Here is an 18672-nt window from a genome sequence, read left to right on the forward strand (position 1 = left end):
CACCGTCCGTACGATTGTGCCATTGATTTGGTTCCAGGCGCTGAGTTCCCGTCCAGCAGGCTGTACAACCTCTCACGATCTGAGCGCGAATCAGTGGAGACCTACATCCGGGACTCATTAGCTGCCGGGCTGATCCGGAACTCCACCTCCCAAATGGGGGCAGGTTTCTTTTTTGTGGGCAAGAAAGATGGCGGACTCCGTCCATGCATTGTTTACAGGGGGCTGAATGAGATTACGGTTCGCAACCGATACCCGTTGCCATTGTTGGATTCCGTGTTCACCCCCCTGCATGTAGCCAAAATCTTTAATAAGCTGGATCTTAGAAATGCGTATCACCTGGTTCGGATCCGGAAGGGAGACGAATGGAAGACGGCATTTAACACCCCGTTAGGTCACTTTGAGTACCTGGTCATGCCGTTCGGCCTCACCAACGCCCCCGCGACGTTCCAAGCCTTGGTTAACGACGTCTTGCGGGACTTCCTGCACCGATTCGTCTTCGTACATCTGGACGATATTCTCGTGCCGTCGGGTGTGGCGCTCCGCCCGTTCTGCCTTGTTGAAGGCCCGGACGAGGGCGAAGACCCACGCAGACCGCCGGCGATCCCTGGCCCCTGCTTACCAGCCCGGGCAGGAGGTGTGGCTTTCCACAAAGGACATCCCCCTCCAGGTGGACTCCCTGAAACTTCAGGACAGGTACATTGGCCCCTTCAAAATCCTCAAAGTCCTCAGTCCGGTTTTCCACGTGTCCCGCATCAAACCTCACCACACCTCACCCCTCTGTGCTCCCGGACCGGCGCCGCCTCCTGCTCGGATCATTGACGGGGAGCCGGCTTGGACGGTGCGCCGGCTCCTGGACGTCTGTCAGATGGGCCGGGGGTTCCAGTACTTGGTGGACTGGGAGGGGTATGGACCCGAAGAACGCTCCTGGGTGAAGAGGAGCTTCATCCTGGATCTGGCCTTCCTGGCCGACTTCTACTGTCGACACCCCAACAAGCCGGGTCGGGCGCCTCCTGGCGCCCGTTGAGGGGGGGGTCCTGTTGTGTGTGGGCCGCCAGAAGAGGAGGTACTGCTGGCCCACCATCAGAGGGCACCCTGCCTGAAGTGCGGGCTTCAGGCACGAGAGGGCGCTGCCGCCAAGGACGCAGCCGGGGGTGACAGCTGTCACTCATTACCTCTTGACAGCTGTCACCCATCTACTCAACGTCCTCTCACTCCATAAAGACCAGACGTCATCTCCACCTTGTTGCCGAGATATCATACTTCATTGGAGGTAATATCCTCAGCCATTTGTTTTACAATATATCTGTATATTGTGAGTGTTTGCAGGAGTACCGGTCCTAAGTTTGTGGAGGCTGTGCAGGACGGCACTCTTTTTCCTCTGAGGGATCGCTGCAGCACGTATTGAGTGAGAGGTGGAGGTGGCATTCCCACCGCTGTTGTTACTGGGTGTACACACACCCACACTTGACTGTCTTTGTTCTCGCCAGCAGTACCAGATCCGACAGTCGGGGACGGTGATCACCTGGGAATTCGGGACTTGGCGGCTCCAGTATTCACCAGGTTCTGTGGAGGCGGAAATCGTGTGGTTCTGGCTCTTCTCAGGACAGACGTCTTCTATCCTCGAGCCTGCCCACACGTCACCTTGTGGATTGACTGTAATTATATTCTGAGATTGTCTTTATGTTCGTTGTGCACATTTCACAACATTAAATTGTTACCTTTTGGCTCATCTATTGGCCATTCATTTGCGCCCCCTGTTGTGGGTCCGTGTCACTACACTTTCACAACAGTGATATTGTGACAAAAAGCACCTCATTTTCGTCACATTCGTCAAATTCATTCTAATTCATTCCGTGATGGCTGCACAAAATTAAAAGTGAAGTGGGGTCGGGGGTGGTTATGGTTAGGGTTGAGGGAAGGAGTAGGGTTAGTAATAGTGAGTTTAAAAAAACCTTGTCATGAAAATTTGACTCATTTTGTGACGGGAGCACGAAAAAAAAAAAACATGAGACTGGGCTGGTCTGTGACTATGGGTCATCACCAGAGGAACAGACAGATCATATTTGTATTGCTCACTTGAGAAATGCGGTGTTTTTATATGGTGATTTAATTTTTAATACTTCCATGTCCTTCCTGATATGAGGCAGGTTCCTACAGCTTTCAAAGGACAGCTCTGTAACTCAGTGGTAAAGTTTCTGACTGGTAATCAGAGCTTTTGGTAGGCATGGGTTCAATTCCCGTAGGTGGTATGTTTTTGTTTTTTATTTTTTATTTATTCCACATCAGCGGTGCAATGTGGTCCCACACGTACCAGAATTAGTTTTTCAGCATCACTCTGAGACAAGACCTTTCTGATTTTAGAGATATTGCGTAAATGCAAAAAAGCAGTCCTACATATTTGTTTAATGTGCGCTTTGAATGACATATCCTGATCAAAAATGACTCCAAGATTTCTCACAGTATTACTAGAGGTCAGGGTAATGCCATCCACAGTAAGGATCTGGTTAGACACCATGTTTCTAAGATTTGTGGGGCCAAGTACAATAACTTCAGTTTTATCTGAGTTTAAAAGCAGGAAATTAGAGGTCATCCATGTCTTTATGTCTGTAAGACAATCCTGCAGTTTAGCTAATTGGTGTGTGTCCTCTGGCTTCATGGATAGATAAAGCTGGGTATCATCTGCGTAACAATGAAAATTTAAGCAATACCGTCTAATAATACTGCCTAAGGGAAGCATGTATAAAGTGAATAAAATTGGTCCTAGCACAGAACCTTGAGGAACTCCATAATTAAGTTTAGTCTGTGAAGAAGATTCCCCATTTACATGAACAAATTGTAATCTATTAGACAAATATGATTCAAACCACCGCAGCGCAGTGCCTTTAATACCTATGGCATGCTCTAATCTCTGTAATAAAATTTTATGGTCAACAGTATCAAAAGCAGCACTGAGGTCTAACAGAACAAGCACAGAGATGAGTCCACTGTCCGAGGCCATAAGAAGATCATTTGTAACCTTCACTAATGCTGTTTCTGTACTATGATGAATTCTAAAACCTGACTGAAACTCTTCAAATAGACCATTCCTCTGCAGATGATCAGTTAGCTGTTTTACAACTACCCTTTCAAGAATTTTTGAGAGAAAAGGAAGGTGCCACAGCAGCGGCACGATGTGCTCCCACAGGTACCAGCTGGTTTTTATTTTTTTATTTATTCCACATCAGCGGCGTGATGTGGTCCCACAGGTACCAGCTGTTTTTTTATTATTATTATTTTTTTCATTCCACAGCAGCGCCGCGATGTGCTCCCACAGGTACCAGCTGCTTTGTATTTTTTTTATTTATTCCACATCAGCGGTGCGATGTGGTCCCACACGTACCAGCAGGTTTTTACTACTTTTTTATTTATTCCACAGCAGCGGCGCAATGTGGTCCACAGGTACCAGCTGTTTTTTTTATTATTATTATTTTATTCATTCAATCAATCAATCAATCAATTTTTTTATATAGCGCCAAATCACAACAAACAGTTGCCACAAGGCGCTTTATATTGTAAGGCAAGGCCATACAATAATTATGTAAAACCCCAACGGTCAAAACGACCCCCTGTGAGCAAGCACTTGGCTACAGTGGGAAGGAAAAACTCCCTTTTAACAGGAAGAAACCTCCAGCAGAACCAGGCTCAGGGAGGGGCAGTCTTCTGCTGGGACTGGTTGGGGCTGAGGGAGAGAACCAGGAAAAAGACATGCTGTGGAGGGGAGCAGAGATCGATCACTAATGATTAAATGCAGAGTGGTGCATACAGAGCAAAAAGAGAAAGAAACGGTGCATCATGGGAACCCCCCAGCAGTCTACGTCTATAGCAGCATAACTAAGGGATGGTTCAGGTTCACCTGATCCAGCCCTAACTATAAGCTTTAGCAAAAAGGAAAGTTTTAAGCCTAATCTTAAAAGTAGAGAGGGTGTCTGTCTCCCTGATCTGAATTGGGAGCTGGTTCCACAGGAGAGGAGCCTGAAAGCTGAAGGCTCTGCCTCCCATTCTACTCTTACAAACCCTAGGAACTACAAGTAAGCCTGCAGTCTGAGAGCGAAGCGCTCTATTGGGGTGATATGGTACTACGAGGTCCCTAAGATAAGATGGGACCTGATTATTCAAAACCTTATAAGTAAGAAGAAGAATTTTAAATTCTATTCTAGAATTAACAGGAAGCCAATGAAGAGAGGCCAATATGGGTGAGATATGCTCTCTCCTTCTAGTCCCCGTCAGTACTCTAGCTGCAGCATTTTGAATTAACTGAAGGCTTTTTAGGGAACTTTTAGGACAACCTGATAATAATGAATTACAATAGTCCAGCCTAGAGGAAATAAATGCATGAATTAGTTTTTCAGCATCACTCTGAGACAAGACCTTTCTGATTTTAGAGATATTGCGTAAATGCAAAAAAGCAGTCCTACATATTTGTTTAATGTGCGCTTTGAATGACATATCCTGATCAAAAATGACTCCAAGATTTCTCACAGTATTACTAGAGGTCAGGGTAATGCCATCCACAGTAAGGATCTGGTTAGACACCATGTTTCTAAGATTTGTGGGGCCAAGTACAATAACTTCAGTTTTATCTGAGTTTAAAAGCAGGAAATTAGAGGTCATCCATGTCTTTATGTCTGTAAGACAATCCTGCAGTTTAGCTAATTGGTGTGTGTCCTCTGGCTTCATGGATAGATAAAGCTGGGTATCATCTGCGTAACAATGAAAATTTAAGCAATACCGTCTAATAATACTGCCTAAGGGAAGCATGTATAAAGTGAATAAAATTGGTCCTAGCACAGAACCTTGAGGAACTCCATAATTAACTTTAGTCTGTGAAGAAGATTCCCCATTTACATGAACAAATTGTAATCTATTAGACAAATATGATTCAAACCACCGCAGCGCAGTGCCTTTAATACCTATGGCATGCTCTAATCTCTGTAATAAAATTTTATGGTCAACAGTATCAAAAGCAGCACTGAGGTCTAACAGAACAAGCACAGAGATGAGTCCACTGTCCGAGGCCATAAGATCATTTGTAACCTTCACTAATGCTGTTTCTGTACTATGATGAATTCTAAAACCTGACTGAAACTCTTCAAATAGACCATTCCTCTGCAGATGATCAGTTAGCTGTTTTACAACTACCCTTTCAAGAATTTTTGAGAGAAAAGGAAGGTGCCACAGCAGCGGCACGATGTGCTCCCACAGGTACCAGCAGTTTTTTTATTATTATTATTTTTTTCATTCCACAGCAGCGCCGCGATGTGCTCCCACAGGTACCAGCTGCTTTGTATTTTTTTTATTTATTCCACATCAGCGGTGCGATGTGCTCCCACAGGTACCAGCTGCTTTGTATTTTTTTTATTTATTCCACATCAGCGGTGCGATGTGCTCCCACAGGTACCAGCTGCTTTGTTTGTTTTTTTTTTATTCCACATCAGCGGTGCGATGTGCTCCCACAGGTACCAGCTGCTTTGTATTTTTTTTTTTATTCCACATCAGCGGTGCGATGTGCTCCCACAGGTACCAGCTGCTTTGTATTTTTTTTTTTTATTCCACATCAGTGGTGCGATGTGCTCCCACAGGTACCAGCTGGTTTTTATTATTATTATTTTATTCATTCCACAGGAGCGCCGCGATGTGCTCCCACAGGTACCAGCTGCTTTGTTTGTTTGTTTTTTATTCCACATCAGCGGTGCGATGTGCTCCCACAGGTACCAGCTGCTTTGTTTGTTTGTTTTTTATTCCACATCAGCGGTGCGATGTGCTCCCACAGGTACCAGCTGCTTTGTATTTTTTTTATTTATTCCACATCAGCGGTGCGATGTGCTCCCACAGGTACCAGCTGCTTTGTATTTTTTTATTTATTCCACATCAGCGGTGCGATGTGGTCCCACAGGTACCAGCAGGTTTTTATTTTTTATTTATTCCACAGCAGCGGCGCAATGTGGTCCCACAGGTACCAGCAGGTTTTTATTTTTTATTTATTCCACAGCAGCGGCGCAATGTGGTCCCACAGGTACCAGCTGTTTTTTTATTATTATTATTTTATTTATTCCACAGCAGCGGCACAATGTGGTCCCACAGGTACCAGCTGTTTTTTTATTATTATTATTTTATTCATTCCACAGCAGCGCCGCGATGTGCTCCCACAGGTACCAGCTGCTTTGTATTTTTTTTTTTTATTCCACATCAGCGGTGCGATGTGCTCCCACAGGTACCAGCTGCTTTGTATTTTTTTTATTTATTCCACATCAGCGGTGCGATGTGCTCCCACAGGTACCAGCTGCTTTGTATTTTTTTTTTTTTATTCCACATCAGCGGCACGATGTGCTCCCACAGGTACCAGCTGCTTTGTATTTTTTTTTTTTATTCCACATCAGTGGTGCGATGTGCTCCCACAGGTACCAGCTGGTTTTTATTATTATTATTTTATTCATTCCACAGCAGCGCCGCGATGTGCTCCCACAGGTACCAGCTGCTTTGTATTTTTTTTTTTTATTCCACATCAGTGGTGCGATGTGCTCCCACAGGTACCAGCTGGTTTTTATTATTATTATTTTATTCATTCCACAGCAGCGCCGCGATGTGCTCCCACAGGTACCAGCTGCTTTGTATTTTTTTTTTTTATTCCACATCAGCAGCACGATGTGCTCCCACAGGTACCAGCTGGTTTTTATTATTATTATTTTATTCATTCCACAGCAGCGCCGCGATGTGGTCCCACAGGTACCAGCTGGTTTTTATTTTTATTTATTCCACTTAAGCAGCACGACATGGTGCACCTCACACTGTGTTCCTGCACCGTGCACCGGGATCATGCATGCCTGCCTGACGGTGGGATGTTTCGTGGTGTACTAATTTTAACTGTTTCACGCTGTTTCACCATATTCGACCAAACTTCGCACCATTGTGTGAAGGGGCACTTCGCCTTTAAATATGGGATTCAGAATATGACATTGATAATATGATCAAAATTTGCACTGTCTGGAAAAATTAATAATTTATTCCCCTGAAGGGAATAAATTTCAGCAATCAGACAGCCAGCTACTGTATTTAATAGCAGCATTATAGATGAGGTGGGGGGGGTTCCCATGACTTGCACAGCAGATGCTGGGAATCACCAGCCCAGTCTCACGTTTTGTTTTTTGTTTTTTTGTGTGTGTGTGTGTGTGTGTGTGTGTGTGTTTGTTCTTTTGTATGTGTTTATTTTTGGGGGTTTTTTCATGCTCCCATCACGAAATGAGTCAAATTTTCATGATGGGTTTTTTTTAACTCTATTACTAACCCTACTCCTACCCTCAACCGTAACCCTAACCATAACCGCCCCGACCCCCCGGCTTCAATTTTAAATTCGTGCAGCATCACGGAATAAATTAGAATGAATTTGTGCTGCCATGATGAAAATCAGGCGCTTTTCATCACAATATCATGAACCAATAGATTAATGTATATTTCGTGCTGCTGAGTCACGACTTGCTGTGAGACCAGGTTGGAAACACCCAGCAACAACCAATTGGAGTAAAGAAAGGCATCGTGACATGAGCTGGCTGCTCGCTTGAACAAAAGAATCCAAGATGGTGGAAAACTCTAAAAACAGCTTATTTCTGTATAAGTCTGATATGTATCTCATATATTTTGTAAAGGTTAGGGAGAAATCAACACTTCTAAATCTAAAAATGCTGTTTTTGAAACCATAGAACATGACTGAAGTGATTTATGAGACATCAAGCATGTTGCAAGTGCATCAGGACAAAGGAAATCTCAAAACCTCATACACGTGCTTGGAAATCTCAAAACCTCATACACGTGCTTCTTCTTGTTGATGACATTAGAAGGAAAAGAAAAATTTTCACTATGGAGTTCCCACCAGGAAAATATATTCTCTTCATTAAAATGAGCTGTAGTTTTGCAACATGTTACACAAAAAAATGACATTATAATGTTTGGATTTTTGTAAAAATGTTTTCTTTTTTTTTTTTTTTTTTCAGTTTTGTAAAATTTGTAAGACCGTACAGATGCAATACATCCAGACACGTGCTGACGGTTCCACAATGGACCCTAAGGGCCCTGTCCCACTGGCGTTTAGGAGGATTTGCGTATGGATTGCGCACAAAATTGGCTCATATTCGCTTAACATCCGCAATATGCGTGAAACATGCTTATATGAGTCGGCCGACACCCGCACACGTCCGCAATTATCTGCAGAGGCACGTTTTTCCGTTACCAGGATTTTTGAGCTGCACAGAATTTTGGCTGCGGATGACATCTGCCTTACATACTCCATACATACTCAATACATACACAATACATACTCAATCTATGTGCTGTATATTCGCCGACATCTGCTGATATCCACAACTGATGGGGATTTGCAGCTTGGCAGCGGACTGGGACAGTGTGTAAAACGGATATTATTTACTTCATTGGCTTCCTGTTAATTCTAGAATAGAATTTAAAATTCTTCTTCTTACTTATAAGGTTTTGAATAATCAGGTCCCATCTTATCTTAGGGACCTCGTAGTACCATATTACCCCATTAGAGCGCTTCGCTCTCAGACTGCAGGCTTACTTGTAGTTCCTAGGGTTTGTAAGAGTAGAATGGGAGGCAGAGCCTTCAGCTTTCAGGCTCCTCTCCTGTGGAACCAGCTCCCAGTTCAGATCAGGGAGACAGATACCCTCTCTACTTTTAAGATTAGGCTTAAAACTTTCCTTTTCGCTAAGGCTTATAGTTAGGGCTGGATCGGGTGACCCTGGACCATCCCTTGGTTATGCTGCTATAGACGTAGACTGCTGGGGGGTTCCCATGATGCACTGTTTCTTTCTTTTTTTGCTCCGTATGCATCACTCTGCATTTAATCATTAGTGATCGATCTCTGCCCCCCTTCACGGCATGTCTTTTTCCTGGTTCTTTCCCTCAGCCCCAACCAGTCTCAGCAGAAGACTGCCCCTCCCTGAGCCTGGTTCTGCTGGAGGTTTCTTCCTGTTAAAAGGGAGTTTTTCCTTCCCACTGTTGCCAAGTGCTTGCTCATAGGGGGTCGTTTTGACCGTTGGGGTTTTTCATAATTATTGTATGGCCTTGCCTTGCAATATGGAGCGCCTTGGGGCAACTGTTTGTTGTGATTTGGCGCTATATAAGAAAAAAGTTGATTGATTGATTGATTGATTGTGTGTCCATCGTGTCCACATCACAAACTAAAATAAGTTGTAGCGACTGCATACAGATTGGCCACGAATAAAGCGTTTTTATTACGTCTGCTTTGCATCTGATTTACAGCAGATGCAAATCAGATGCAAATCAGATGCACTGTGTTCACAGCTGGATGCAGTTCTTTGTTCTACCAGCTGCCACGCACTCTGCGCTGGATGCTGCCTACATAAAATAATTATTTTGTGGTGGATTAATCATTTTATTCTGCAAATTCCCTGTTGAAAACAGCTCTAATTACCTCCTGAATCAAAGCTGCAGCTGGAGCCGTTCACGCGTGCACGCGCAAACAGCTCCAGCTGCAGAAAGCATTTTGAGCAATCTAAAAAGGTAATTATTTGACTTGTTTACATTGTCAAGGCTTGATAAAACAGTTGTGTGTTTTTTTCCTTCTTGTCTGCAGCTGTTACACTATTTATTCCTATGTTTATAACAGATTTAACTTCTTGTTATAATTGTTAAGACGAGCTGCGCGCTGATGCGATCTGCTGACGTCACCACTCTCCCTGTTCACTGCTTGTTTACTCCAATCAACTTGTCCAAGTCCAGCAAATGCTCCAGAGGCTGTATTGTTGGTGTGAATAGTGATGCTGACGGCCCAAGTGCGCTTCTTTTATGACCACAATGCAGATGCCGTGCACACGCATCATGTGTGTGATGCATTCATAATACACCCGTAATACTGCCGTGATAATTGCAATGCGCTGGATCCGTTTCCTCACTACATGCGTTATACAACCGTGATTGTTCATCATATATTTGCTATATATTATTAATATATCCGTAATTCATACTGGGACATTTGTCATTTTTAGCCATTTTTGTTGCAGATGACAACGAACGCCCAAACTTTGTATACTCAATTCATGCGCAATTAATCCTCTCCCCAGTGGGACAGGGCCCTAAAATATTTATCTAAAAGATGTCTTAATTGGAAGGCACTGTGTTGGACATTTCAAAAAAGTTCACCACAATCACATATTCAAAATGGACGGCACCCCAGTGAACAAAACACCAGGGGCTTCATGTACAAAGAGCTGTTCTTACTGAAACATGGCGCACACTAAAACCCAGAAACTGTTGTATGCACAAAAATATCCAGATGTATCAAAGGGTTCATATGCATGGACATTCTGTTTGTACATCCCAGTCAATGTGGAATTGAGCGCACATGCAGATATACCAAACTCCTCCCTTTACATGCACCTATTTAAATATGCAAATTCATGGAAATAGGCCCTGGGAGCTGGGATTCTCCATTTCGTCATATCAGTCAACATGAACACAGAAAAGAAATAGTATAATGAGTGTGAGTTACATATGAGTAAACATGACGTGGAGACACACAGGGATAGCTTATTTGGTATCCTCTCAAACTGAATAAACATGAAAAGGAAAAAAGTCAGTGTGTGTGTGTGTGTGTGTGTGTGTGTGTGTGTGTGTGTGTGTGTGTGTGTGTGTGTGTGTGTGTGTGTGTGTGTGTGTGTGTGTGTGTGTGTGTGTGTGTGTGTGTGTGAGGCCATAAACTGATTGTTAAATCTTTTATTGAATAAACTATTTGGGCAGGTCAGGCTTTATATGGCTGTATATGGAGAGGTGGGGTGAAGTAATTGTTACCAGAAATCTGCAGTTTTTTGCAGCTTTCAGAATGTGCCATGGATGACATGCACCCATGCAGTCTGTGCATTTTACCTTCTGTAAAATGATCCATAGAAATTTCCTCAGGCTATATTAATATTGTGTGAACACATGTCTGTGTGAAATGAGTTTTTTGCTGTTTATGTCCAGTATGGAGGCGAGTTAAAAGACACATTTAAGCACACTGCACACCTTTGTCTCACTTACATTGTTGGCTACAAAATAGTCTATGGGTTTGTATGCATTTTTTTAAGGAAAAAATATCCAAAAATGACTAGAGTTGCTTGGGTCCTTTTTCTTTCACCTTCATTGTTCCACCAGAGGTCTGTGAATGTTGAAAATGTGCGACCACTGCATGATCTCTGTCTAAATCTAACAGACACACAAAGACACATGCTTCTGTCATGCAATTGCTATTTATTTATTTTACATTATTTTACATGTGTGTAAGCAAATTAGACTCAACTATGATGAAACAATACTGGGAGGACATGCTGTGAATGTGTCCGGAAAATACTGCTCCAACATACAGTATGCAGTGTTCCCGACACACACAGACATTTTGTGCTTTGAAGTGTGTCTTAATTACTGTCTGGTTGCAGATTATGGTAGGTGGGTTCACCCTGACACCTCTGCAATGGTACAACAATGAAAAATCAAGAGCATGATGAACCATGTCCTGGAGGCCACCATTACTGGTGGCAAATATCAAGGAGAAACAGCCTTCATTCCAAATATTGCAGTGGTCCCTTTCAAGTTCTCAAGGCTGAAGTGCCTGCTGACAGCACATTTTTCTGTGTCCATCAGCAAGGCACAGCTTTAGAGCCTGAGGGTCAGGGGGCTGAACTTGAAGGAGGACATGTTCAGTCATCTACAATTATATGTTGGCTTTTTGCAAGTGGGAAATCCAGGAAATTTTCATAAGAACTTTGTGTATCCAACAGTTTTGTAAAATTGGCCAATGAAATAGTTAATGTCCAAATGGTTTATGTATGTATTTATTTATTTATTTATTTTATGGCAGTGTACCTCTGCTATGAAATGAGCATGAATTTGAAGGTTTATTCCTCACCCAATGGACTAGTCAGGTGGCTTAGCTGACATTTAGTGCAAATCTGGATAAAAGCATGAAATTTGGCATGATGCTTCTCTGGGATGTACTAAATGAATTTATAAAGGGAGCCATCTTGAAATATGTCTATAGCCAGTGGTGGGCACAGTTCCACTAATCCGCTAACCGCTAATTATCAAAGCTGACATTTCTGTTCATAGATTAGCTTTTCAGATAACTTTGAAAACTATCAGCGGACCATTTAGCTTCCAATAAATTTAGTTCCGATAACTTTTAGACCGCTAACATATTTTTGTGGGTGTAGCAAATAAAGCTTAATAGTTAAAAACATTTGTTAAGTCTAAAATCAAAGATTGTAGTGCCTACCTGTTACATGTTTTGTAGCAGACGGACAGCCATGAATGGCAGAGCTCAATCCTCTGCAAGCAGAGAAGAGCTGACTACCAGAGCAAAAAGAAGAGGGGATAAAAAAAAAAGATAATTATTTTTAACACCATACAGACCTGCTGTTGTATTACTGGAGTCATGCACAGACATACAGTGTTGACTTGTGGTTAAAATTTGAAACAGACTAATTCCAGAGAAGTTATTGAAATTAATGTCATGTCTGTCATTTTACAAAGTGAAAATATCAGCTATATGATTTAGTTTTAAAGTAATGCACTAATTTTGAAGGTTTTAGCATTTAGACACACATGCCGCAGTATTTACAATGTTAAAAATAAAGTATCTTTTTCCCTCCCCTCCCCTTTCCTTTCCTTTCTCTTCTCTCTGGTCACCAGGTCTCTTTTGCTGAGAGAAGGCCGATCTGAGACAGATGTGCTAATTCATTGTTGTGTCAGTAGCTGCCTGCCAGTGTACTGAAGTCAATGCTGAAAGTTATTGGTTTAGCTTTTATCTGTAACTTTTGCTGAATTTTTTTAGAGGCTTATTGGTTTAGCTTTACAAAAGATAACTTTTCAGTTAGTGGATTAATGGTTATCAAATTTTACTTTTTGTTTAGCTGTGCTCACCACTGTCTATGACACAAGACATGGACGCCATTGTGAATATATAATGAGCAACAGGCCAAATTTCAGTCTACATGACATTTTTCCTAATATGTATGAGTGGCACATGAAATCATAGGTTTTTGGGGTCAATAAATCATTTTTTGTCAGTTAAAAAACAGTACAATTATTTATTTTCAAGATATACCACCATTTTGGATAATAAATAAGCTAAAATGAAAAAAAAAACAATATCCGTATATTGTGCAATTTTTTCATATGATTTAAATTTGGATAAGAATGTGATATTTAACATTATGTTAAGGTGAGACATACTTCATGAGTTCAGAAGGGTAGCCATGTGGAAATTTGGTTTTTACTCTCAACATGGGCAAATATTCAAAATGGCATACATTTACAAAAATAGTGTCAGTTCGAATGTGAAGCATCTCCCATGTTTGAAGATGTGGTGTTACATTGTATGTAGAATAACACTGAACATGTTGCTTCAAAGATTTTATATTAATAAGATTGAAAATTTGTGAATTTGAAAATAAAATATTTGTTTCTGGATCTCTATGGTCATTAATCTTATGAGTTACTTTCCAAAATGTACCATCACTATGTAGTCATAATGCTGAACTAGCTTCTTTTACATTTAATTGTGGGCACAATAGTAGTTGTTTTCAGTTGTAGTCACTTGCTTCTTATCTTGTATTATTTATTCATCATACTTCTAATACATGTAAATGTATTGCTAACTCATCCATTGCTTCTTTTATGATGCACTTTCTAATTATGGTGTTGGTGTGTCTGGTGTAGGTGTCTCTTTTTTCTGCTTTTAGATAATCCACCAAAAAAGCAATATGGATTTTGATTGGAAACTCTACATTATTTGCCAGATAGACAGTTCAGAAACATTGAAGTGCCCCATGAGGAGTAATTCTGGCACAAGTGATGAGAAAAAAGAAGCCTTCAGGTCATTTCTGAAAAATGTGGCAGCATTCAAACAAATTGATGCACTTCAAGAGGAACTATAATTTGGTGATGATGAAACAGCAGACAGCTTGGCTGGACATTATGCATCCTGGCATAAGTCATGTCATCTTTAGTTTAATAACTCAAAGGTAGAAACTGCACAACAATCTGTTGCCAAGAGGAGAAGGCAACCTGACCCAGATGATTCTCCTCAGAAAAAGCCCACACAGCGCAGATCATGGACCAACTAATGTGTAATGTGTATTTACAAGAGAAAAGAGCTTTTTTTATTTAGAACAAGTCAGCATATCAGTTCACATAATGTATTCATGTTCAAAAGGACAGACTTTTACACAGCAAAAAATATATATATACATGTACTTTCATGCATACAGAATTACTACTTGCATGTAACATCTTAATAAAAAAGCTTGGGTCTCCGACGAGGGCAGTCGCATCTCCTCCACTCTGCCTTATCTCTCTGCTTTTAACCTTCAAGTCCCTACTTCATCAGACTGCGAATTCCTCAAAACTATATTGCATTCTGGATCTATTGGACTACTATTGGATTAACCAAGGAATTGATCAGCTGGTCTCTGAACACTATTGACACCATTTTTTCTACAAGAAGGTCAGGACCAGGGGATCCTACCTGCCCAGATGGAACGTATCCTGCGGACTATGTCCTCGACTCCTGGGGGTCTTGGCATGTTGCATGCTTGGCGCCTTTCTCCGTTGAGGATGTTGAGGATTTATTCATTTTTGGTCTCATGGCAGCAGGGCTGGAACTTTTTGGCTTATGTGCTGCCCTGATCTACCAGAAAATTGGATGGATGGCGGCATCTACAACCACGGGCCCTCGCTTGTCTGTCATGATTAACGAGGTTGGCAAGGCAGTGCATTCTCAGACTGTGTTGACTCTTGAACTCAGACGCAAATTGGATGACACCTTGGAGCTGATGCATGCCTTGCAGTTGAAGCTGAAGGTTTCGGAGGCCGGTGAATAGTCTTAATTCATAATTGGGAAAATTCTTAATTCATAATTGGGATTTGGTTGTTCAAGTGGAACTGTTAAAAGTGTTTTTTACTGCTCAGCTACAACACTCCAAGCTTATCTAGCCTCAAGGACAAATTGCCCACTGTTTACCTCCAGAGGAATTTATTCAGGCCTTGGTGAGCTTATTTGGCTCCATTCTTATCTCAACCTTAGTATGCGATCACCTTAGTATTTCTTCTGTTTTTCTTGTTGATTAATGCTGACAAATTATACAGTATTTTTTGTCTTTCTGATGCCTGATTCTGTTTTTTCTCTGTTTAAGGTGCAGCTCCATCCAGAGATAGGAGTTGTGTTTGTGTTGGTGATCCTCCTGTCCTGTGCACCAACAGCAATTCTTGTATATTCGTCCGTGAATTGTTCTGTGAATTATTTCTGTAATTTATCTTTGTAGCATGGCCCAAGCAGAGGGTCACCCCTTTGAGTCTGGTCTGCTTGAGGTTGAATGAATGAATGAGTTTATTCAGCACGCACATAAACAAAACAAAATACCAACATAAACTCTTACTAACATAAATTAAAAAACAAACAAAAGAAAAATACAACAATAACTCAGTTTCTCAAATTGGGTGCGGCCGAAAGGGCATGGGCTGAAGCAAAAGCTTATAAATGCCCACCCCGTACACCCGTTACTATCCACAGTTAAATACACTCAAATAAGATAGAAATCAGAAAATAACATAACTAAACAGAATAGAACAATTTCATATTTACATTTTACATTTACATTTTATATCTACATTAGAATATAGTTAGGTACTAACAATTGCATCAATGGCATTCCATTATTTTCAATTTATTTAAAGTGTAACACATTTTTACCTTCTAAGCAATTACAAATAGTCTTGCACCCTGATCATTACTGGCATAATGTCATACACCAGATACTGTTCAATGTCTATACAATAGTCTACACTTCTTACTAACTCTATAAACATTTTTACTCATTTGTGTACTGTTCTAACATAATTTCTTTATATTTCTTTTTGAACTTATAAATGTTTCCACACAATTTAATGTGGTTGTCCAAATGATTCCATAATTTAACTCCACATACTGACACACACCAACTTTTCAGAGTAGTTCTTACATAATTTACTATAAAGTTACCACATCCCCTCAATCCATACTGTCCTTCTTTCTTACAGAACAGTTTCTGTATATTACATGGCAGTTCATTTTTATTGGCTTTAAACATTAGTAATGCAGTATGAAACTTTACCAAATCAGTCATTTTTAATAATTTTGACCTGATAAACAATTAATTTGTGTGGTCTAGATATCTTACTTTATGCAAAATTCTAACTGCGTGTTTTTGTAATATAACGAGGGGATGAAGTGAACTCTTATAGTTGTTACCCCATACTTCTATACAGTAAGTTAAATAAGGCAAAATCAATGTACAATATAACACTCGAAGGGCATCATGCTCCAACAAATATTTAACTTTATTAATAACTGCGAGACTTTTGGAAACTTTACTCTGTATATATCTAATGTGCTTTTTCCAGCTTATTTTTCATCTATTATTACACCAAGAAATTTACATTCTGATACTCTTTCAATTTGAACACCATTTATACATATCTTTATCTCAGAGTTTGCTTTGTAATTTCTGAAAAACATTATTTTAGTTTTATCTAGATTTAAAGATAATTTATTTGTGTCCATCCAACTTTTAGTTTATTCAATTCCTCATTAATAATACAGGTAAGTTCACTATAATTTTCATTTGCATAAAATATGTTAGTGTCATCCGCAAATAAAATCATTCTCATCATTTTGGATATGTTAAATATGTCATTTATATATAAATTAAATAATTTTGCTCCCAAAATTAAACTTGGGGTACTCCGCATAAAATCTCCAAATTATTTGATGTAAACTCACCCATTTTCACAAACTGCTTTCTCTCCGTTAAGTAACTCTGTATCCATTGCAGTGCAACTCCCCTAACACCATACATTTCTAATTTTTTAATCAAAATTGAATGATTAAGAGTATCAAAAGCTTTCTTTAAGTCTATAAAAATTCCAACTGCATATTTCTTTCTCTCTATAGCATTGGTTATCTCCTCTATGGTTTCAATTACTGCCATTGAAGTGGACCGCTTACTCCTAAAACCATATTGGCATTCATTAAGAATTTCATACTTTCCAATAAATGACTCTAATCTATTGTCATATAGCTAGTTTATAGTTAGGTTTCTTCCTCAGAGGGAGTTTTTCCTTACCACTGTTGCTCTGTGGGTTGGTAAGGTTAGACCTTACCTGTGTGAAGCGCCTTGAGGCAACTCTGTTGTGATTTGGTGCTATATAAAGGAAATAAATTGAAATTGAACCCACAAAGACAATAAACTGACTTACACATGGACTGAAGCATGCTCCAGCTTTTCCCTTTGACCTGCCTTCCTGCCCCCCCTGTGGCAGGTCCCCATTCCCCCCAAGCTGGCAGGCGGCGTGACTCCAGTTGCAGCGGCTACCACACACTCACATCGCCTCAATTTGAAAAATGGACTGTTTCAAGTTTAGTGCACATAAACAATGTCAAATGTATATATATGTGTTGTCTTAATTCTGATGTGTTCCATTATTACGGTAAACAAGTAATAATTGTGGATTAATTGCTGTTTGTCTGTGAAATGTGAGTGTGGCAATCTCGTTGTTGTAATGACAATGATAATAAAGCTATCCATCTATCCATATATCAAATTTGATTCTTACCAGTTTTCAACTACTCATATAATCTACCGGTTTGGGAATAGGAGCTTGTTAACTTTGTCATTTGGTATTAATAGTAGTAATGAGTGATAGACTTGACTGTTTACTGATGAAAGTTACACTATACCACCCATACAACAGCTTACATACATTCCGATACCCATTTAGAAGTTATATAATATTCTTATATTGTTTTTTTGGTTTTTATTGTTTTGGGGGTTTTTTTGTCTGCACTTGGAATATGAACATGAAACAGTATTGCTCTTTTTACTTAATTATTCAGTAAAAGATCACATTTAATAGTGTAATGGTTGTTTTGGTAGACAGAAATGAAAAAACTGATATAAACATGCTCATGCGAAAATGTTTATCAACAATGTTTACATACTTTTTTATTTGTTTGTTATTGTTTTTTATTAAATATGGTTGTAAAATAATGTTTTGGTGTTAATTTTAATTGCATGACCTCTCATAACTGCTTAATGGTGTCATATATGGCAACGTGTCATATATACACTTCTTACCACGTTTTCATATATATGATTATCGGCCATGTTGGATCTTGAACCCTACAAGGCAAACTACACCAAATCCAAGAGGGCTACCCTTCTAAAATCTAAAAGTAACCTGTTAGCAACCCCTGTGCCAAATGTCATGCTTTCATCCACTTTTGCACTATCCTTCCAAATTTGGTTGCTAAGCCACCTGACTACACAGCAAGAGGTCTATTAGAAAAGTATCCAACCTTATTTTTTTTTTTCAAAAACTATATGGATTTGAATCACGTGTGATTGCGTCAGACAAGCTTGAACCCTCGTGCGCATGCGTGAGTTTTTTCACGCCTGTCGGTTGCGTCATTCGCCTGTGGGCAGGCTTTGAGTGAGCACTGGTCCACCCCTCCCGTCAGAATTCCTTTGTCTGAGAACTTCCTGAGAGACTGGCGCTTTGCTTGATCAAATTTTTTTCAGAAACTGTAAGGC

The 18672-nt window shown here is 40.4% G+C and overlaps 2 long non-coding RNA genes across 2 annotated transcripts in view; one reads left to right on the top strand and one right to left on the bottom strand.

The window, feature by feature from the left end:
- Nucleotides 1-18672, top strand: part of LOC117501140 — a 1097271-nt gene that overhangs the window by 981014 nt on the left and 97585 nt on the right. The window lies entirely within an intron of this gene.
- Nucleotides 1450-18408, bottom strand: LOC117501143. Its single transcript, XR_004557942.1, has 3 exons — nt 18217-18408; nt 17455-17460; nt 1450-1463 (listed from the first exon to the last, which is right to left on the bottom strand). It is a non-coding gene; the product is annotated as an uncharacterized LOC117501143 (long non-coding RNA).

Source organism: Thalassophryne amazonica, chromosome 19 (assembly GCF_902500255.1).
Source record: "Thalassophryne amazonica chromosome 19, fThaAma1.1, whole genome shotgun sequence".
Lineage (NCBI taxonomy): Eukaryota > Metazoa > Chordata > Actinopteri > Batrachoidiformes > Batrachoididae > Thalassophryne > Thalassophryne amazonica.